We start from the raw sequence: 23,782 nt of genomic DNA on the forward strand, positions 1-23,782 counted from the left end.
GCGAGCCCCGTGTTGCACGGTGCGCGAGAAGAATGGCAGGTAGCCACCCGCAGCACCTCGCCTAGCCTCCTTTCTTTGGGCGAGGTTCCTGAATCTAGCAAAGTGTGAACAATAGGGAGCTGAGGAGGAGATAGTCGAGGGATGCTGCCGCGCGGGTGGCGGGGGCTGCGCCGCCGCCCAGAAAACCTCGGTGGCCGGCCGGGAGGGAGGTTCATTTCATTTAGGGTATTTCCGCCCCGGCCTCCCTGGGAGATTCTTCTGTGCTCGCCCAACGTCCCCTCCAGCTGCTCTCCACACCCCACCCCACCCAGGGATTTGCGCTCTGGCATGGATGGTCGGGAAGGAGGAAGAAATGGATCAGGGGCCTCAGAGAGCTGGGTGGGGTGGGCGCACATTCCGGGAGGGGGGCGTGTGCCGGGAAGCGCCCGGGGAGAGCAGAGCAGAGGGGACTGTGAGTCCCGGCGGCCGCTGCCAGGTGCCGCCTCTGCTACCCTAGACAGCGGAGCCCGGGTGGGGGAGCGCTCGGGGCGGGCCCTACCCGGGCGGCACGGGAGTAGCCCCGGCCACCGCCTCCAGCCAACTCGGGTCCCTTTCCCCTGGCGACCAATCAGAGCGAGGCTGGCTGGGCGGGAAGCCGTGAGAGGCTTTTATTGCGGCGCGGGTGGCGGCCCGGAGCTGCCAGGACCGTCTCCCGGTGTTCCAGCCTAACGGTCTTGCTCGCCCCCCCCCCCCGCCAGGAGAAACCCCGCCCCGCAGCCCGGAGGGAAGAAGATGGAGCCCAGGTGCCCCCAGGAGGTCCGGCCCGCCCATGCTCGCCCACTTGAGCCTCTGTCACGCAGCCCCGGGGCGTCCCTTCCGCCCCCCAGCGTGCACACTCTGCCCGTGTCTTCCCGGACAGAGCTTGTAGCCTGGGAGGGCGCAGTGGCTGGGAGCACCGACTCGCGCGTGCGCCGACCGGCCTGCTGCGGGCCGGGGGCGAGGCTGGGGGTGGGGCCGAGGGGGGTTGAGGGGACGCTCAGCAGCCGGACGGCCCCGCGCGGCAGGTCGCTGGTCCCTCCGCCACCTGGCCGGGGCCGCACCAGGCTTGCCCTTTTCTGTGGTGCCGGCTGGTCTCCGCGCGTGCCCTCCTCCCCTCGAGGTGGGGGCGTGGCCATGGAGACCTGCTCTTTGGGGGGCCTTTGGGAAGGATCGCTGGCCAACCTTTCCACCACCGTGAAGGGTGTAACCTTCCGTGTTGGGATGTGCGGGCAGGCGCAGGCTAGTACCCGTCAAGGGAGTCTCGGATTGGGATGCGGTGGCTGACCAGGCAAGGGTGGCATTCTGATCAGTGTTCCCTGGAGGGAAAGCGGCCTCAGTCCCGCCCTAGGACTGTGAGGATGGGGACAAGGCAGAACACTACACGCACACAAGCTTGCCTAACAAAAGAAAGAAGTTGAACGGTTTTCCAAAGAGAAATCATTTTCCATTAAAATATTGATAATTCCACAGTTTAAAAAAATCGAAGCCTTCAAATCAAAGGGTCAGGGTGAAAATAAAAACAGTATTATATATACGTACGCACATATATGTAAATGTGTATACGTAGTAGTAATTATTATAATAGTAACATAATTATTATTATTTTTTCCTCAAATGTATTTTCAGGGACAGTGGTAGTTCAGTCTCCGCGCTCTGTACAGTGCGTATGAAAATTTAAATACAACGTATGCTACCCTTAACACCAAAGGAAATCAGTCCTGCAGCCTGTCTCATTTTGGTATCTTTTGCTCTTTCCGAATAAGGTGAAAGGTTGCGGAATCACACAGCAAATTTGAGTTTATTCTAACAGCAGTTCTGGATGTTTTGTGGAAAAATGGAATGATTTGGAATGGTTAAGTCGTGTTTATCTGGCAATTTTACAATCCTCTTCCAATTTTCCTTGCTAGAGTAGAGGAATGAATAGGACTGACTGGTTTTCTAACAAGGTAGCACTGATTAAGAACAAAGGACACCTTTGCTACCTCACAGAAGCCAGCTAGTAGGTATACGAGTACATACAACGTCCCTCACTAAATGAATCATCAAGGTGTGTTTCAGTCAGGTTTGCTGTGAGTACAATTATGCCGAGCTATATTATTTTTGTTGATTTTTATTTGAAGGTCAGAAAGGTGTGTTTCTGAAAAATGCAACTGAATATAATATAGTTGTCCTGAAGAATGTGGAAGAAGTTGCACGACTCTATCCCAAAACCAGAAAGTTAATTTTTCTTTCGACAAATATTAGCGTAGATTAAATACTGGAAATAACTCAGAATTTGTTTAAAATTCAACACAGGTAGACACAAAAAGAATATAACGCAGACAGTGTGGAAGTGTGGCCTGTCCTTTATTTAATAGTTTTTGAGTTACTATTCCTGCTGTGAAGGTTCTAAAGATCTACCAATCATGTTGCTTTCATTAGTCCAAAAATTTACATTTTTTTTAAAGTCACTTTTTCAAGAAGCTTCCCCCTTCTTCCCTCAACAGATTGAATTTGTTGACTTTTTTTCCCAGGTATGTTTCCTCAGGATCTACTTTTTTAGAAGTAATACTGGAATAGCAGAAAATAGCAGAGCATAATCTTGCTCAATAAAGGAGGTTTATCCGAGTCTCTTTGCTAATTGTTTAAACTAAGGATTTGTTGACCTAACTGGTGAACTGTTTCTTGAGCTTGATAGTACAAGAATTAAGGCAGTAATTGTTTGCAAACCCCCCACCAAACCCAAAAATTATGGTATGGGTGTGGTCTTAGCAAGGGCTGTGGGTGCTTACTCAAGGCGACGGATCAGAGGGAGCAGTTAGTCACATGAAAACCTGTAATTCTAAGAGTGTTGCATAGTGCTTCTCTTTGGAGTCCATTCATCATTAATCGAGTTCCTTGGATAGGTAATATGTAGTTTAATGTAAGTAATCTGTATCTATATTTTTCTGTCACAGGGAACAAGGTCTTAATTGCCTCTCAAAATAAATAGCACCATTTTCTCATTCAAAACCTAATCTGTACACATGACAGATGTTTTTGTTTGCTATGGAACTTGGTTTCTTAAATTATAAACGGCATCTTATAAACTTTACACTGCTTGAAATATGAAATATGGACTTGGGAATTTCTGATCCAACCACTTAATTTTTTAAGGTGACAAAGCCTCTACTTAATAGGAGTTTGATGAATTCCCCATATTTACGTCTTCAGTGTTAAAGCACCGTGGCTGCCCTCCAGACAGAAAGTGACTTCAATGCTACTGGCAGACCTCCAAAGATATTTTATAGACAGTCCTTTCTGTCTTTGTGCGAAATGAGTGATTGACTACCTGTTGCTAAAGAACAGTATGGACTTTCCCTGCCAATCTTGGGTTTGTGGTGATGGAGAGCAGAAGCAGTCGGCAGGGTGGAGTGAGATGGGGTCCCACCTGCCACTGCCAGTCTTCTGGGAACAGGCAGCCTGAGAGGAGACAAAGGCATGCAGAAAAGGCTCTCTGGTACTGTTTAAGTATTGAGTCTTAGAGCCCACAGATATTTCATGGTGTCAGGATAAATATTTTAATGTCACTTCCATAACTGATAACTCCTCAGTGTAGTGTTCTGACAAATGTATAAGCTAGGAAACATCTGGATCTTTAAAAGAAAGGGCAGCAAATTACAAATAGCATTTTACTAGTACTTAAAAATGGGTTACAAATCAGACAAGATTGGAACCATGAATCAACTGACTATGTAGTAATAATGAGTACTTGAGTTTTGAAATAAAAAAGGCTAAGGTTAAGGTTCCTTGAGTTAAAAAGAGGAGAAATGAGTAAAATTCAAAAGAGAGTTTCATACATGTCTTGAAATAGGTCTCTGAGCAATAGTGTAAGAGACGCCCTCTTAGGAAGAGGGGGCTGCCCAGGGACCCCTTTGAATCCTACGGATTAGGTGTCTACGACGCCCAGAGTTTTTTCCTACGAGGAAACAACCCTAGTGAAACAGTCATTGATAATACAGGTCGATGTGCTTACTACAGTAGGGCAGCAACATCCAGAAGTCCATCTGAAGGTCACAGTCATGTCACGTTTAGCCCTTTTTGTTATCAGTATTAACTCTTGGTGCCAACCCTTAAAACCATTCACTGATGTAAAGGGATGTAAATTATTTGGCGTTGCTAGTGGTGTCATTATGCCCTTTCATTTCGCACTTTTGAAATGCTGTCTGTCTGCTGAAGATGCTCATTAGGGTCATTGCCTTTTGATGTTGGTCTGCGTGCCAAATGGCAGCCTTTCTCGCAGTTTCCATACATTACAGTTAAGGCACTTTTAGGCCTTGTCTACACGCAGCCACTGATTTAACTGTTTTCAGCTAGGATGATACACTTCTACCTTCCTGCACTGTTAATTTAGCTTCCGAGCAGCTGGAGACCAAAATGCGACTATACTGAAAAGATAAGCCCTTTGCTCTGTTTTGTGTATGTGTGTTTTTTTTTTTTTTTTGGGGGGGGGAGAGAAAAGGTTTTAATGTACCTATTGTGCATTCTTTTTCTGCCAGATATATGTAAATATGTTTTCCTTTGAATTCAAAGACCACATCGCTGATAGGACTTGAAAGGCTTCTTTCTATTCCATTCTGTATTCTCACCCAGGACTTTCTGATTGGTAGCTGCCAAGACTGGTCTGTTTTCTGTCGGTGTCATCCTTGAGATAACATGTGACAGGCCTTGGTATCTGATTACCTCATCCTTTAGGAATATCTATAGTAATGTCACAGCACTTGAGATTGTGTTACATTAGGTATTCCCTCCAACCGTTGATCAAATATATTAATTGCGTTCCAGCTCTGTGGGGAATTACAAAGGACTGAGATGGAATAGTTTCTGCTGGCAAGAAACCTAGAGGGTAGGATCACATAGAGTTTAAGAGGGAGCGGCCCACAACCCCAGGTTGAAAGCCCAGCTGTACATATCCCTTATTTGCCGTCCGATTTGGGGCAAGCCCTATAGCTTCCCTAAGTTTCAGCTTTCTCTTCTGCAAAATGGCAAAATTAGCAGTGCCCCCATGTTAGAGTGGTGAATATATTAGAGATCACAGGACTTCAGTGCGTGTGAGCCATGTTTATCGATGAGAAAGAGAGGTGTATATGGATCTAGAAAAACATAATATTCAGACATAGTGCTCTTTCCATGACCCAAAGAAGGATATTATGAGAAGATGACTTCTTCAGTGACTAGAGCTTGACTTTAAAAAATCTGGAATATGCCTGCACTGTCATGTTGCTTGTGAATATGTTAGAGAGAAAAGTGATTCTCCTTATAAGGCTGAAAGCCATCAGCACAAAGGTTGATGTGGGTTTCATGGGGCCTGAAGGATGTGCAATTTTGAAGGGCCCGTTTAAGGAAAATAAAAAACTCTTCCACAAAATTTAGCAGATAAGTGACCATGAGAACATGTTGGCTTTGGGGTGCCTGGGTGGCTCAGTCGGTTGAGCATCCAACTTCAGCTCAGGTCATGATCTCACGGTCTGTGAGCTCGAGCCCTGCATCGGACTCTGTGCTGACAGCTCAGAGCCTAGATCCTGCTTCAGAGTCTGTGTCTCCCTCTCTTTTGACCCTCCCCCATTCATGCTCTGTCTCTGTCTCTCTCTCTCTCTCTCAAAAATAAACATTAAAAAAAAATTAAACAAAAACATGTCGGCAGGTCCCCATGCCACACAGCCTTGGAAGGAGCCCATGTAATGTGGGGGCCCTGCAGACATCTGCCCTAGTGCCAGAAACTGTGTTTTGGTCTGCTTGAGTCCACTTGCTTCAGAAATAGGTTGACTGTTCCAGTTTGTCAAGCACGTGTCTCCTAAAGGTTGTTTGTGTAGTGCTTTGAAGATCAGAATCATACATCAAAATCAAAATTGTTTTTAGAAAGAAAAAGCCATTTGACCTCTTTATTTTACAGAAAATCTTAAGTGAGACTTGAGTTGATTTAATATTTCTCCCTGCTTATATTTTTGTAAATTACTATCTGGAGTAAAATAAAGTAATTGCTATTATTATGCAAATGAGTCAGGCATAAATGCCCTACTGGCAGGGCAGGAAGTATTTTTGCCAACTAAAGACATATGCTGTGTTGGAAAAGAAACTCAGATTTTGTGTTAGCTATCTACAAGGAGAGAAACTGCGTAGATAATCCCCATAATTATGTCTTAATCATCATCGTACAGTCCCAGACTTTTGCTCTGCATTCTGTCATCCAGTCTTCATATCATTTGTTCACTAAATATTTATTGAGTGCGGTGTTCTGGGAATGCAGTGGTAAACATACATTGTGTCTGTCTTCATGGAACTTCCAGTCTAAGTGTGGAGGAATACAGACATTAAACCAGTAACATACATGTAATATTTATAATCCCATATTCTGATAAAAAAAAAATAAGGACGGGAACAGGATGCTCTAAAAGATTATTACAGGGATCCCACCTTTGTGTGGTTGGGGTGGGGTGAAGAGGTGACATTTACAAAACTCTGTGAAATAAGAACAGATGGTATTCTCATTTGAGAGCTGGTTGATTGACTACTTAATTCAACAAACAGTGAATCACAACACCCATTCGTAAATTCCATGTAATTCAGCAAACTTTCCTGAAATCTTGACAAGGCCAAGTTGCTTCCAGATTGTTTTGGGTTTCAGATTATAAGGTCGAGGAAGCTATGCTACTGCCTCTGGAGTTCACCATGTAGTGTGGGAGACAGACATACCATCCTTATAAGTAGAGACATGAATTAGATACCATTGGAGCACAGGGAAGAAAGCCATTAACTCTGCTTCAGACCCCCTTAAGCTGGGCCTGGGCCTCCACTCCCTGGAGCAGGAAGCAGAAGTGATTCAGGTGGTGGAGAGATGAATGCATAGGGTGATGCTGAGGGAACAGCATGGGGGGGCTTGGGGAGAAGTGGCCCGATAGTAGGGGGGAGAAAAGCTCTGTGAGGCCAGATTGTGTCAGGTCTTGAAATAGAAGCTGAGGCCGTGAAAATCTTAAGTAGTTTACAGGGGTGAACCTGGGACCATACGTGCATAGTTGACTCCATCTTCTCATGTTCTGAAGTGAGGACCATCTGAATACACACAGCATCAGGATGTGAATTTGCTTGGCGTCTGCCAGAAGTGAGGGAGTGGTGCCTGGGGGGAGGGGCAAACCAAGAGCTTTGGGTCTGACAAGTCTGGTTTGAGTGCCCTCATTGTAAGTGACATTCTGTACCTTGCTGCACTTCTGGGCCTGCCTCCCTCTGTCTGTAGAATGGGGATCATGACACCTCCGTTGTGGATTTTGGTGAGCTTAAATAAAATCTCATATGTAAAACAAGTTAGGCACTCAATATGTGCTTTTCAAAAGTTCATCTTGAACGGAGGTTTTCTTTGAAATGTTTAGGAAATATGTGTACTGTGAATATGATGTGCAAAGTTCTGTCCTGGAGGCTGAGGGGGAAAACAATAATACCATACCAGTCCTACAGAAGCTTTCAGATGGTTGGGGAGGAAATGCTTAGTTCAGACAGTTAGGAAATCATGAACGTTACTGTATGAATCATTGCCAAAAAGAAGGAGGCAAATACTAATTGTGAGAATTGTTAAGAAAGACAAAAATCATCTCATCATCTCGGTTCATTTTAATGTCCAGAAGAAGGTGTGGACAAGCTGGTATTTGATGTGGACCCTCATGGGCATAAGGACAGATAAGGAGAGAGAGGACCCATTTCTCTGTAGGACAGAATGGGTCTAGCTAGAGAATTGGTCTTCAAGATCATTGAAAGCAGACTGGAGATTGGGCCAGGTCTTATTAAAATCTTAAACACTAGACAAAGGAGAGGGATGTTGGAGAAATCATTTTCTAAAATATTTAAGGTTATATTCCATGTTAACACTTGAACATCTGCTGTGCTAGGCTCTGTGTTTGATGCTAGCTTTGAATTAACAGAGAAATAGGAGGAAACTGGTAGGGATCACTGCAGTACTTGGACCCCTCCAAGTACTAGTTTCTGTAGCTGGACCAAATAGTGTTAGGAAAAGGATTTTTGCTACACAAAAATCAAGTTTTATAAAATTTTATAAAAATCAAATTTTTATGTTCCAGAGGGGCTTGTTAAAGGAATCCAACCGTGATATAGTTTGTAAAACAGATAATCTTAGGAAGTACACTTGTAGTGGTTTTGGATAAGGATAAAAAAGGCACACAGCCTAGAGGTTAGAGATGACAAATGACTCATCTGGGGTAGATGATAGATCCAAAATGGTAGGTGACTGGGGGAGAGAAAACTTTTTAAGTTGCAAACCCAAGGGAATAAAATCATGGAGCTGTCAGCATGATGGGGAAATTGAGAAAAGGCGTTACCTTGCATGAAAGATAGACCTCAGTTCTACATAGATTAGGTTTTAGAAAAAAAAAAAAATTGGGCGTCCTGGTATCTTAACTTCTAGGTCAGTATTTTCAACTGTGAGTGGTAAAATCTATTCAAATAGACTTCCACCAGCATTGAAAAAGCAGGAAAGGAAGGATGGAAGGAAGGGAAAAATAGAGGAAAGAGGGAATGGAATGGAATGGGAGGGAATGGGAGGGAATGGAATGGAGTGGAGTGGAGTAGAGTGCAGTGGAATGGAATGGAATGGAATGGAAAAGAGAGTATGTATCTTTGTAGCAAGGGTAAGTATTTTGTGAAACTTTTCTTGACCCAGTTGTGATGGAAAACATATCTAATTATGGCTCAGATAAAAATAATGTCATAGAGGAATATAGGATTAGACAGAGGCTAAGCCATTCTGTGGGGCAGAGAAGGTGTAGGGCAGAGACCTAATGGTTTAGGGCATAGGGAGCAGCAGTGACAGCAGAAATACTTGCTGGGCATCTATGCAGTCTTTTAGCTGCAGGTGTACAACAGAGCTCCAAAACTCAACAGTACAATATTTTGTTAGCCTACTATCTAGTGGAGAATGAAAAGGCAACTGGGAGTACCAGGTAGCATCTAAAGCCAGATATGTGGCTAAGATTTCAGAGGCAGAGGAAAAATTACCTGGGCACTAGGGCCGTTGGAGAATTCTTCCCAGTATAGTGACAGCTGGAGGCTTTGTAGTCAGGATTTTGCTTTACATCTAGGAAGCATAGATGAGGTAGGTGATGTGTTGCATGTTTGGGAGGAAGATACAGGAGCCCAGCTGGGAGCAGGGTACCAAGAAGACTGAGGGATCATCGTAGTCTATATTTGTATTCCTTTCCAGTGGAGAGAAGACATCATAGATTACAATCAGTATATTGTGCAATCTTCATTACACCCGGAAATATTTATGTTGTAGTTTTTATGTAGCATTTAGAATGGCATCTTGTCCATAATTTGGAAAGTGATACTGAAAAAAAGGGGGTGGGGACCAGAGCCTAGTGGTGTGAACACCTGGTAGAGAAGAATAAAGTGGACAAAAGTTGGAAACAAATGGTGTATATAATACTGATTTTGTTTTTTAAAAAAATGTCTTTCACTAAGACTGTAAGAAGACACCTTTTTTTATACCATCTGAGTTTTCTCTAATGAGCATACATTGTTTTGTATTCAGATTGTAAAATAAATACTGTATTAAAAAGTGGGCGGTAGTCGTTAAAACTGGATATGTGTGTAAGAAAGATGAGGCACAAGTGGAAAACTGGGGGGTTTGAATCAGAGGAGAGTGGGGATCGTAGAGAAGTTTAGTTGGGTAGTGAAATTCACATTCTCAGAGCCAAAGACAGAGGAGGAGTGGATAGCCAGGGTATTTGAACACAAAGAAGGAAGAATGGGGTATTGGGGTGGGGAAAGGCTTCAGACTGGGGGGCCATCTGGGCACAAGGGAAAAGAGCCAGGTCATGAACAAACCTTTCACAGGACAACGGGGTGGGGTCACCTGAGAAGAAGAGGATAATGTTAGAGGGTTTTCTCCCCATTGGTTTCATTTGTCATGGTAGGTGATAATTTTTAGACACCATTTTATTTTCTCGCACCATTGCCCATGATATCTGTACCTTTATTCTATACCTTTAAAAAAGGTTTGTTGATAGCAAAACCCTTTGAAGTTTGTTCAGTTTGTCACAAATTGGCTGCATTGTTTTTGTGAGATTGGCAAAAGAGGGGACATGGGCGTGACTGACTCCTGATGTTCTTTTATTCATACTGCGTCTCCGAGTGTCCGTTTCGTCTGTGTGAGATGCTGCCAGTTGCTAGTTAAGCTGCAGTTGCTGTATGAGAATTGGATTCAGGGTGCAACATGGAAGCTTAAAGATCTGCTGTCAGGAGCACGAGGAGATGCAAATCCAGCACAAGCTCTTTGATCTGAGTTATAATTACACATTATCTTCCTTTCTTAATTTAGTATCTCCTTGTAGTGTTCTAGAGTGGTGCATACTGTAGGGGGAGCCTCAGGGGCCTTTGACATCAAACTTGGCATTTTGCGCCCTGGGTCTTCTGTTTTCTGTGACCTTGAGCCAGTTATTTAATCTCTCCAATGCTCAGTTTATTTCTCTGTGAAACAGGAATAGTAATACCCGCCTAATAGGGTTATTGTGAGGATGAAATGAGGTAATTTATGCAACTGTCTGGCACAGAGTAAGCTCAGTAATTTTTTCCCATTTTCCTTCTTTCTGTTAAAGTTCACAGTGAAGGGGTGTACAATTAGTGTTGGATTTAAGTATTGATTATAATTAGAATCACATTTTTTCCCATTTAGTTTTCATTCTCTGAGAGTTCAGGATCACCATGAATTGCAACTGAGTTAGAAACACCATGGCTGATTGCTTAGCTGTTTGTTTCAACTCCTTTGGAAGCAAAGTCTGGTAGATCTTGGTTTTGAAAAAAGTAGAATTAAAAAAAACAACTTGGCTTCTATAGGTTCTCCTTTCTATTTGCATAGGGTTAATTTTAAACCTGTCAATTCACCATAATAGTAGAGCCATAAAATTTAGTGTACTTAAATAAATGGTTGCTGCTAAAGATCATGTTGGTGACACTTCATTAATCTGGAAGTCATTTGTCTGGCATCCTTAAATCTTTGGAACATGAAGCATGAAGAATAAGGGAAAAAAAGAAGAAGTAAGAGCAAGATGCCTCTGGATAGCCAAAATAGATATCCCAAAGCCCATGCCTTTAATTGTATGCACTTGACCCATAGGGGAAGTCCTTTAGCCTTTTTTTCCCGCAGAAAGAGTGCATATATTCTTAATTTCCTAGCTTCTACCACATGTGGAAGGGCTCTGAGACTCAAACTGGAATCAAGGAAACATGACTATTAGGTATATTGGTAGTATACTAGTAGGAAGATGTAGTAACTTGAATGGATGGAAAAATTATGAAAAACAGATTCAAGAACACAAAGTTCTATACATGACAAAGTTCCAAGGGAATGTCTGTAACATAGTGCAGCATAAATAATGGGTGTTCATAATTAAGCCTCATTTGGAAGAGCCAACTATTGGCCTATTCAAGCAGCAGGCAAAACTTATATGGATTAGTTTTTGGAGCATGTGTCTTTCATATTCAGCTCTGTCCTACGTAATGAAGGAGGTATGATTTCAAGGAGTCTCTGTATAGTTGCAAACATGAAACAGACATAGATGTAGGTACCACTCTCTTCACCAGTGGTAAGTTGGAATGAAAGGTAATATAATTAGTGTTACTCATATGGAAAAAGCAGTCATGAGGCATTCTAATCCCCAATGATTTAGGACAAAGGATATTTCATATTTCATTCCTATAGAGTGACCTTGTTATATATAGCCTCTCAGCTCTGCTTGAATTCCACAGCTATTTACTTACCATTAAGAGAAGTTGTGTCAGCCAGCGTCTCTCTCTTCTCCATTACATTGTAGTCCGTATGTATTGGGATTACCTAACTATTCAAGCAATTAGAATTCATTGGTTGTAATTCCTCCCTTTCTTAAATTTAATTTTTATTCTTAGCAAAATGACATGTCCACATTGTTTAAGAAGTTAAGTCATTTTATAAAACATGAAACATTAGTCCCCTGCCTCAACCCTTACTACCCTTTCTTACCTCTCCGTTATCCTTCCTGTTTCTGATTTTGACTTCCCTGAAGCATCCACTTTCTATTCATTTAGTTGTTTCTACCTTTTTTAATGTCCATATTTATACTTTCTTACTTTGCCAGTTTCAGGCATTATTTATTGACTTTATTCTCTGTGGGTTTAGTATTCGTACAATACTCTCTACCCCCTTATTTCCTTTACCTTGGCCTCTCAATATAACAATTTTTCCATTTTTGATTTAAACAATATTTAATGTTTACATTATTATGACCATGTAAATATTATTCACAGCTGAGCGTTGAGCAATTTTATGATTTTATTTCATTTCTTATATAATGTACTGTCTTTCCTGAAGTTTATGATGGCCTTAGTTTTTCTTTGCTTAGTTTTCTATATACCTATCACTAATTCATTATCCACCTCTCAGACTGACATGTAAATTCCCTGTCAACATGTTCAAATGTGGCTATTTTCTTTCATCTTCAGAGGGCATATATCCTAGACCTTATTCTCATTCTTCACTTTTGACTGTTGGTGATCTATGCTTGCAGCAGTTAATTTATATTTGCCTCATATACAATTCTCTAGGTTGGAAATTGCTGTCTCCAAGGATTTGGAAGGTATTGCTCCTTCAAAACTTTTGTTTTCTAGCTTTCATTGTTGCATTTGTGACATCTAATGCTTTCTGATTTGTAATATTTTGTACAAAACTTATTTATTTCTCATCTAGAAGATCTTAGGATCTTCCCTTTGTTACAGCATTCTGAAATTTCACAATGCTGTACTTTGTTGTAGGTCTGTTTTTATTTATGGGAGGTAGGTTCTCAGTGGGCCATTTTGGTCTGGAAATTCATGTTTTTCTGTGCTAGGAAATGTTCCTGCATTATTTACTTGGTATTTTCATATCTCTGTTTTTTCTCTTTTCTCTAGAGCTCTTATTCAGAAGTTAGATTGCTCCTCTATTTTTTTTTTTTTTTTTCCTTTTGTCTTCTCTCTCCTACATTCATTTCTTTGTCCTTGAAACTCTCCACCTTTTACTTTCTGGGAAGTTTTGTCAGCTTCTTGCCAAATTGGATTTTCTATCTTGCTAGCATGTTTTTAATTTCTAAGAATTCTGTTTTATTGTCTGACTGTCTTTTTGGTAGTTTCCTCTTCTTGTTTCTTGGTACAATATCTTTTATATTTCTGAGTATTTTAGAAAAATTTTCTTGTAATGCCTGGGTGGCTCAGTCAGTTAAGTCACCACCAACTCTTGGTTTGGGCTGAGGTCACGATCTCACGGTTTCGTAAGTTCAAGCCCCATGTCGGGCTCTGCCCTGGCAGCATAGAGCCTGCTTGGGATTCTCTGTCTCCTTTCTCTCTGCCCCTCTCCCACTTGCACTATCTCTGCCTCTATCAAAATAAACTTAGAAAAATTTTCTTGTATCCTGTGTTATCTCTTTATCCTCTGAATTCCCCTTTATTATCTTTTAGTATCTCCTCTTGTGTTTCATACTGTTTCATTTTATTTCTCAAATTATAATGGTCCTTAGCCACTTATTAGTAATTGGGAGTGAGACAGTAAAAAGCTCTGGGAAATCTCTGTGTGGGTGGGCTTCACTGCAGGTTGATACAATGGGTGGGAAACATCCACATCCGTTCACTAGTACATGCATTTTCTCTTGGGCTGATCAGTTTAAGAGAGTCCAGTATTTTGCAGCCCATGAGGTAAAGATCTAACTATTGTTTTTCTCTGAGCTGAATGGTTTGAGAGTATTTTACCCACTAGTCAAGATTTCATTGAATCCCTCTATTTTTAGTGGGGGCACTTCTGCTGTCAACAATGCCTGGCATTCCCCAAGAGCAAATTCCCTGGGATTTAACCTCTCCAGCTAATAAACATTCAGTCTTCCTGGACTGAAGAAGAATTCAGCATGGGAGAAGAGATACAGGGCCCTCAGCCTCCTGCAGCTTATAGTTGTGTGCATGTGTGTTGGGTTGATGTTAGTGGTATGAGAAGGGTTGTTGGCTTTAATTTTGAAGCAGCATGCGAGAACCTTCTGATGACCTCTTTGAAGGATCACAATTGCTACAAGCCAGAGCACACATTTGAAATCTCTCATCTCACATGTTCTAATAGGGCATTTTTGAGATTTAAGAATGCCAGCAGAACTTTTTTTTAAATGTTTATTTATTTTTTAATTTTTTTAACATTTATTCATTTTTGAGAGATAGAGACGAAGCATGAGTGGGGGAGGAGGCAGAGAGAGGGAGACACAGAATCTGAAGCAGGCTCAGGCTCTGAGCTGTCAGCACAGAGCCCATCGCAGGGCTCAAACTCATGAACTGTGTGTTTATGACCTGAGCTGAAGTCAGATGCTCAACCAGCAGCCACCCAGGTGCCCTAATGTTTGTTTATTTTTGAGAGACAGAGAGACAGCATGAGCAGGAGGGGGCAGAGAGAGAGGGAGACACAGAATCGGAAGCAGGCTCCAGGCTCTGATCTGTCAGCACAGAGCCCAGCACGGGGCTTGAACCCACAATCCATGAGCTCATGATCTGAGCTGAAGTTGGACACTTAACTGACTGAGCCACCCAGGCACCCTGAAGCTTACAGAATTCTTAAAGGAAAAGGTTAATGTTCCAGGGGTGCATCAAAAGCAAAGACCTAAGAAGATGAATGTTGGAGGGAATTGACAATCCAGGGAGTTAGGGCCAGTTGTGAGGAGGTTGTTCTGTTTGAAGAACGTTTCCTCAACTAAGAAGTCCTCAAAGATTCCAGGGTGGCCTGAGACTCCACATCTCTTGGATATAAAGACAGGGCTTGGCAGTGATGCTGTGAACCAGAATAAGAGCAGTTTCATGAACACATTTGCAAATGGCTGTGTCCCAGCCTTGTTGGGTAGCAGGAACATTTATTAGAAACAATCATTTAATCCAATATTTATGGAATAACTCCAGTGTTCCATGTAGTTGGGCTGCAAGTTGGAGATACAAGATGAATGTATTTGGTAGCTTTGTAAAAAATTCTAGACCACTTTCTAAATTGTTTTTGGTCACATTTGTAATATTTATTCCTTTGCAATGACACCAAAGACAACCTTGAAATGTCAGAAAAAGATAACTAAGAATTATTTATTCCTTTCTCTGATTTTCCCCTTTTGTGTATGTAAGTTAAAGTTATGCATGATATGTTTAAAATTTAAAATTTTCATTAAAGAAAACCATCTGTCATAATGAAGCAAAAAAGGGACATCGTGTGGTATTCTTTGAAGATAAGAGATTGAAAATGAGTCCGTTAACTGCCCTAGATTACAATTTGAGGTCATTTTGAGCTAAATTGGCTTTGGAATCAGAATTTAAATTATTGGTCAGACTCAATTAAGATAACTGGTCGTGTAGACAGTTCATTCCCCTTCCTCTCTTCTCGTAAAAGGAACATTTTTATTGTTATAAATACTTCTTCACAGCTAAGTTAGATACAGGGATATTTTTTAGAAGATAAATATTTTGCACATTAATTTATTTGGGTATCTACGTGTATTTTGTGTCTAAACCAGAAACCCGTATAATCATTTATTATTTGGTCTTCTAGAGATATTCATGACAGATCCTTTTGAAGTCACTGGGATGTAAATCAATACATTATTCTATGTTATATTTCTGCTGCCCTGTGCAATATTAAGAGAATAACTATCACAAAGTCAGACAGTTAAATTACTTTAATTTAAATACAATAACAATAAATGTGTAGTGGGGGGATATTTTAAGGAAACAAAATTTATAAACATGTGTAATTATCTCAACAGCCTGTGTATGCGTTTCTAAATATTAAGCTTTTTGTTTGTGATAAGTGAGTTTAAAATTATATTCTCTTTTAATGAACTCAGCGTGAGAGATTTAAAATGATGAACTCCATTGTTAACTTAGACTTCACTTTCATCTGCTTTGCTTGTTTATAGACCAGAGCAAATAAATCAGTTCTTTTTCTTTTTTGATACACATTCATTTAGAATTTAAAAGTTTTTACAAAAGAGAATAATGTAAATCTTCAGTGAATGTGGTGGTGTTACCTGTGGGGCTGGTTATGTATCTGATGCTGTTTGGAGAATCCAGGTGTGTAAGTGACTTGCACTGGTTGGACCCTGGAACTTGACAAGGAAACTCAAATACCTTGAGTGATTTACTGATGCCCCTGAAATGATGGGGGAAACTGATGGTGTACAGATGTCACAGGCAGCTCCTCATTAGCAGACAGAGTCACTTGTTCTGGGGGTTGGGGCTGTTCGCAAGAAGATGGGTTTGATTTAAGCCATAATCACTATATTGGGATGCCTGGGTGGTGCAGTCAGTTAAGCATCTGCCTCTTGATTTTTGGCTCAGGTCATGATCTCACGGTTCATAAGATTGAGCCCCACCTCAGGCTCTGTACTAACAAGGTGGGACCTACTTGTGATTCTCTCTCTCCCTCTCTCTGCCCCTCCCCCCTCTCAGAATAAATAAACTTTTTTTTTAAATGCCATAATCACTGTTGACCTACATCTCTTCTTGAAATATTTTTACTGTAATTAAATTTGAAGTCCTCTTATCTGTATCTGACTTCAGACCTTAAAAAGTATCTCTATATGGGCGGTGCCTGGGTGGCTCAGTCAGTTAAATGTCCAACCCTTGATTTTGGCTCAGGTCATGATCTCACGGTTTTGTAGGTTTGAGCCCCGCATCAGGTTGTCTGCTGTCAATGTGGAACCTGCTTAGGATTCTCTCTCCCTTGCTCTGCCCCTCCCATGCTTGAGTGTGCAAGCACATTCTCTCTCTCTCTCTCTCTCTCTCTCTCTCTCTCTCTCTCTCTCAAGATAAATAAAAATTTTAAAAAGGATTGCTCTAGAAGATGTTTTTAAAGGAACATAAAAACCAAATTTACATTTTAACATTTAAAACATGGATAAAAAAAATTCATATCCAGAGCAAAACAATTGAGTCATTGATGATTGTTGTTGTTGTTGTTTAAGACAATAGATGGAAATGTCCTGTAGTATGATTAGAATCTCTTCATAACCCTCTGTAGGTGGACATAGGCAAAAATAAAAATAATGTGACAAGCGAGGTGTTTATTAAGGCAGCTCTAATGACCTATCCGGTAGGTTTGCATTTTCTTGGAAATTTCACTGAAAAATCACCAAGGAACCATGCAATTGGAAATGCTTCTTAAGTTATTATCTTGAGATTAAGTGTCACATGGACATAATTTGTAGTGCAAATATTCCATTTCCTTTTTTTAAATATTTAAAAAAAAATGTTTACTTATTTATTTTTGAGAGAGAGTGGGGAAGGGGCAGAGAGAGCAGTAGAGAGATTCCCAACACAGGGCTCAGGGCCTCCCACTCAGGAACCCTGAGATCATGACCTGAGCCAAAATCAAGAGTCCTGTGCTTAATGGACCGAGCCACCCAGGGGCCCAAAATTCCATTTTCTTTGTAGCATTATTTTGCTAAATGGATTTCAGTTAATTTTCTCCAAAAACATAGTTTTTGTTGAATTTAACAATAATTTGGAAAGCAACAAGGTTTATAAAGGTACATATGAGCTGGATGGAGTACCATAACAATGTAATTTCTTAGTCTTATTTTGGAATTGATAGTAAATCTTAAAAACGACAAGCTTTCTAAAGGTACACGCCAGACGGATCATTCTCTGTTGAAAAATGAAGTGCAGTTTCTTAAAAAGAAAGTAGAGCTTAAATCCTGTCTCATACAAGTTGAGTTTCCTAGATTTGGGGAAAAAATTAATGTATTAGAATCTGTAGTTGACCATAGCTTTAAATATGACACAAAGGGTTTAAAAATCTAACTTGTCATTGTTTACAAAATATTGGCAAACTAGAGCTAACGCCTTGGTGTTATTGTGTAATCTTCTGTTGAAAAATAAACAGTGGAAATAATTGTAGAACCTCTGGGTTTAGCAAAGCTTGTTGGTGGTTCTTCACATCCTACTAAAAAAGCAGGCTGTGTTTGCATACTAATCACTCTGTGAAAGGAAGCCTGCCTTATTTGCATTGTGCGGGCACTGAGAAGTCCAATGGTGCGCCTGAGAAAAAAAATGGGGGGATTGTAATTGTTGTTCTCAAAAGGGTTTTTATTCCATTCAAGTGGAAACGCTGAATGCTGGAGAATTAGCGCAGTGTTTGGTGGGAGAAGAGTCCCTTTTGGCCACTGTAATCCCTGTGGTGCGATCCCAGTGAGTCAGGATCCTGACCACTAGCTAGGGTGAAGAAGAAAGTGCCTGGTCTCTCTCAGAGGCCTCTGCATCCCATAGAGATCTCTAATTTTGTAGGACCTCTGCTGGTTTTGCATCCAAAAGAGTTAAGTTGTAATTCTGGCAATACATGCAGTGTTGGAAGTCTCAGGAGAACTCAACGTGAATCAAAAAAATCTGAATTTCAGTAGGCTATGTCTTAGTGGGGAGGCACAATACACACCTAAGTAAATGATGTAGTAGTTCTTTTTTTTTTTTTTTTTTTTGAGAAAATATTTTATTTAGTTAATGCCTTGCAGGGAGCATTTGCACCCTCCCCCAATTGATTTTAAATGATATATTTGAAATAACCTGAATAATAACAGTTCCCCCTTTTTTTGCCTCATTGTATTTTAAGACTCATTGGTTGAATATGAACATTGAGCATAAACAGTAGAAATGTTCTTAATGTTACTGAGGCTTTCTTTTCCTAAGATCTGACAGGATAAGAGAGCTACTTTCAACATGTGCGTCTTCTACCATGTAGGACACGTGTTCAAGAAGCCTTTTTCTGATCTTGTAATCCTAACCGCTTCTCTAGCTGGCACAGCCATGCGAGCTATTAGAGTTTCCAGACCCCCAACATGGACATTAGTTGGATGGGAGGTAAATCACTTGGTACTGCTCTAATAACCCTTCCGTGTTTTCAGCATCTTTCACAGATTTCTGCACAGTATACGGTGTTTGCAATTAGACTTCAAATTTTACAAGGGAGGGAATATGCCATTATCTGTGTACACGTGTTTTGACACAATGATTGTGTGTAATCACGGAGACAAAGCCTATTGTTCTAAACGATTTTGTTAGATATTAGAATGTAGCCTACTGATTTCAAAGGTTGTACGCAGATTTTACTAAACACCACTTGGCTTAGGTAGGTATGGATTTGGTTGTTTGATGGTCAAACACAGATCCTTGGATTGATCACCATTTGTATTTTATTTGAATTGGTTTCTGAAATAATCATGCGTAGAAAACTGTGTTTAACTTGGGCTTACGTGAGTATTCCATAGACGTAGTGTGTATTTAAGTTGTAGTTGTAAAGAATAGAAGTAGCCAAGATGTAGTTTGGAAAAGTAGGACAGCAGAAGTTAGACTAATAGAAGGGAACAAAACAAAAACACACCATGGTTTCTGCCATTCATAAAAGACCCTACATAGATTTCATAGAAAATTTTCTTCCAAAATAAATACATTAATGAAATGCTTCCCCATAAGTATTGTTGTAGGCATAATTTTTAGAGTTTATAGTTAATAATTTAAATTTGAACTCTTTAATAAAATATGAAATGCATTACACATTTATAGGATTGCATAGATTTCATAAGTATGAAAAATTATTTACCAACAAAAACAGCTGGTATCAAAAACTGCGTGATCATCTCAATAAAGGCAGAAAAGCATTTGATAAAATGCAATGTTCTTTCATGATAAAAACACTCAAACTAGGAATAGGGAGGACTTCTTCAATCTGATAAAGGGTATCTATGAAAACCCAGAGCTAAGATATACAATGGCCAATAAGCACAGGAAAAGATGCTCCACATTACTACCTGTTGGGGAAATACAGATCAAAACATCGGTGACTCATTGGTTGGTCATATAGCACTTCACCCTCACTGCAATGGCCATAATCAAAGAGACAGATAATAACAAGTGTCACCAATGATGTGAAAATATTGGAACCCTCATACACTGCTGGTAGGAAAGGAAATGGTTCTGCTTCTCTGGAAAAGAGCCTGGCAGATCTTAAACAGCATTATCATATGAACCATCAATTTCATTCCTCCACGTGTGAAAGCATATATCTCTATAAAAACTTGTACATGAATGTTCATAGCAGCATTAAGAACAGGGCGCCTGGGTGGCACAGTCAGTTAAGTGTCCAACTTTGGCTTGGGTCACGATCTTGCGGTTCGTGAGTTCTAGCCCCGCATCAGGCTCTGTGCTGAGAGCTGAGAGCCTGGAGCCTGCTTTGGATTCTGTGTCTCCCTCTCTGTCTGCCTCTCCCCTGCTCGTGCTGTGTGCCTCTCTCTCAAAAATAAATAAACATTAAAAAAATAAAAAAAAAGAATAGTCAGAAAATAGAACCAACCCAAGTGTCCATTGACTGATGAATGGATACACAAAATGTGGTGTGTGTCCATCCAATGAAATACTATTCAGAAGTAAAAAGGATGGAGTACCGATATGTGCCACAACATGGATGAACCTTGAAAACATTGTAAGTACAAGAAGCTAGTCACAAAAGGCCACATATCGTATGGCTCCATTTATATGAAATGTGCAGAATAGAAAAATCCATAGAGACAGAAAATGGATTGGTGTTTACCTAAGGCTAGGGGATTGGTGGGAGATGGAAAATGACTGCTAATGAGTGAGGGATTTCTTTTTGGGGTGATGAAATGTATCAAAATAGATTGTGGTGATGGTTGTGTTACTCTGAGAATCTACTAGAAATCATTGACTTGTGTACTTTAAATGGGTTATTTGTATGGTATGTGAATTATATTCTGATAAAGCCCCCCCCCCAGCTAGTATATACTGTCATTTGGAAAGAAATAAGCAAACCATAGATTTTTTTTCACAGTGGAATCTCTGAAAGCCAAAATTTAATTTGTTTAAATTAATGATAATTATTTTGAAAGATGAAACAGAAGATGGTATAAAATGCAGATCTGTGACATTAACACCAACTATCACCCAACACATTTATCGATGATATACCATGAGATCCCATGTATAACAGCCAAAACTTTGCTTTATTCTTTCATAAACTTTTAGTTGCCTATTTAGATGGAACTCTTTATTTTTCAAAGAAATAGACCCTATTAAAGTTAGCTTCCTGACAGGGAAGAAGGGGAAGGGTCATATGAGAGGCTTCTGGGGGACTGTGACAATATGTTCTTGAATTAGAAGGTGGGTACTTGGCGTTTCTCAGGTTAATTCATTAAGGCATGTATATCATGTTATGCATTATTCTATATGTGCTAATTTCATAATGAAAAGATTTAAATTCGATGTGATCCCTTTCCTTGAGACATTTGGAGTCAAAGAAAATGTTGAATATGGTATTTAGTAGTGTTTTAATGATGAAAAGAACATATTTACATCATAATTTTGTTAAACTAAATAGATGAAACTTCCTTTGGATAGCCCACTGTAGTCTGGCCTTGAAATTTTATGCCAATGAAGTTTTGTTTTCAGACTTGCTTGAGCTTTTATACAACATAGGCTTGGTTGATGGCAGGGTATGTGAGCTGAGAGATGCCAGAATGGATTTTATTCTTTTGAACAATTCAGAATCGTGGTAATTTTTGCCCTCTTGGTGCATAGCAGGTGCTGTGGGAGACCCGAGAGTGTCCAGAAGGGCTTGAACAGTTTCTTCTCTTCCAGCAAGAGTAGGTAAAGGAGAGAGAGAGAAAGGGCAGAGTTGGCATGTGCAGAGGCAAAGCCATCGGTAAATCACAGGGATTCACCATAGTCAGAACATAGGAGAGGAGGGAGGGAAAGGAGGAATGGGAGACAGAGGGGCCAGACCACGAACAGTCTTAATAGCTGGGCTAAGGCTTTGAGTGATTCTCAAGGGAGAGAGTCCATGGTGAGGGATTGAGGGGAAGCAACACATCAGGGTCTTAAAGTAAGCATGAGATTTTTATGTTTATCACAAACAGCATAGGGGCTTCTCAGAAGTCTAAACATAGAATTACGATATGATCCAGCAATTCCACAACTAGGCATACGCCCATCTACTCCAAAGAGTTGAGAACAGGAACTCAAACAGATACATGTACACCTGTGTTCCCAGCAGCCAACGGTCCTGTTATTCACAGTCACCGAAAGGTAGAAACAACCCCAGTGTCCATCAACAGATGAGTGGATAAACAAAATGTGACATGTATGTATGGTGGAATATTAGCCCCAAAAAGAGACGAAGTAGCTACAACATGGATGAACTTTGAAAACATTATGCCAAGTGAGAGAAGTCCAACACAAAAGGACAAATATTGTACAATTCCACTTACGCAACATTTCTAGAATAGGCAGTCTCTTAAGACAGACAGTAGTTCCTGCCCTTGACAGACAGCAGAATGAAGAAGCTGGGGGTAGAGGGAGCTACTGTTTAAATGGGTAAAGAACTTCTATTTGGGGTGATGAAAAGTTTTGGAAATAGATAGTAGTGTTGGTTGTGCCACACTGAATATAATTAATGCCACTGAATCATACACTTAAAATGATGAAAACAGCAAGTTTTAGGTTATATATTTACTGCAGTTTGGACAAAAAAAAAAAAAAAGAAAAGAAAAGAAAAGAAAGAAAGAAAGGAAAGGGGCATGTGCTAGTGAAAGTGGCCCTGGGAGGTCCTTGGAGGAGTCAAGCCAAGAAGGGTCGGTGACTAGTGCATGGTGCAGGAGGCCCTGGAAGCTAGAAGGAAGGTGGGGAGGGCCAGGAGAAGTCAGGGTGGGTAGGGACCTGCAGAGAGGGAAGGAATGGATCAGGGTGGGAGGGGGCTGGAAGCAGTGAGGGCAGTATGCCCACGGATGTGCATCAGGAGTGTTACGATGAGTGAATGGCATTGGATCATGTATTGTATCCTCAAGGCAAGGAGATGAGATTTAAGTAAAGGAGAGATATCATCATCCATTTCTTTAAATACTCCTGTACTTGAAACCTATCTTATGGAAAAGGGCCCCCATTCTACAAAATCAACACAGAGTAGGAAAGCCACTGTCTGATAAGTAACTATCATAGTCTCATTGGTGAAAATATATAGTCTCCTTCTGTTTACGCTCCTCTTCATTCATGTGTCCATTCATTCAGTCATCATTCAGCAAACATGAGTGCTTGTTCTATTCAAAGTGTTCTGCTATAAGAGTGAAATAATTACAACAGCTACCATTTGCTCTGTGCTTCCCTAAGTAGCAGACTCGCTCTTTGCATGTATTTTCCCATCAGCTGTTCCAGCGGCTGTATGCGAAGGAAGTAATATTATCCCCTTTCACAGATAAGGATGCCTGCTCACTGTCTCGGTGAATAGGCATCTTCCACCCACCTTCTACACCCTGTCTAGACCAATCCTCCACAGCTAGACACACTCCTCCTATTTCCTGTAATGTACCCATCAACAACTCTTGGTAATTCTACCTCCATAATATCTCTGTAGTTTGTAAATTTCCTTCTGTCTCCACTGCCACCGTCTGACTGGTCCTGTCCTATTGTGTCTCCTGTAGACCAGGGACTCACTGTCCCAGCTCATTTTCCATCTTTCAGTGTTGTCCCCTGTGATAGGACTCTGTCTGGACTCTGAGCACTTCCCGCCCTCCCCTCCCCCCGCCATCTCAGCAGATAACCTTTCCTCTTGTTTGAAAGAGGAAAGAGAAGCCCTCAGAGGAGAATTCTCTCCCCAGCACACCTGTGCCCACATCCATCTTTGCCTTCCTCATGCTGTGAGGGTGCCTGAGATGACTCTGGTTCTGTCCAA

At 41.0% G+C, this 23,782-nt stretch overlaps 1 protein-coding gene across 13 annotated transcripts in view; it reads left to right on the forward strand.

The window, feature by feature from the left end:
* Window positions 1-23,782, forward strand: part of NCAM1 (neural cell adhesion molecule 1) — a 312,873-nt gene that overhangs the window by 1,170 nt on the left and 287,921 nt on the right. The window lies entirely within an intron of this gene.

The sequence above is a fragment of the Leopardus geoffroyi genome, chromosome D1 (assembly GCF_018350155.1).
Source record: "Leopardus geoffroyi isolate Oge1 chromosome D1, O.geoffroyi_Oge1_pat1.0, whole genome shotgun sequence".
Lineage (NCBI taxonomy): Eukaryota > Metazoa > Chordata > Mammalia > Carnivora > Felidae > Leopardus > Leopardus geoffroyi.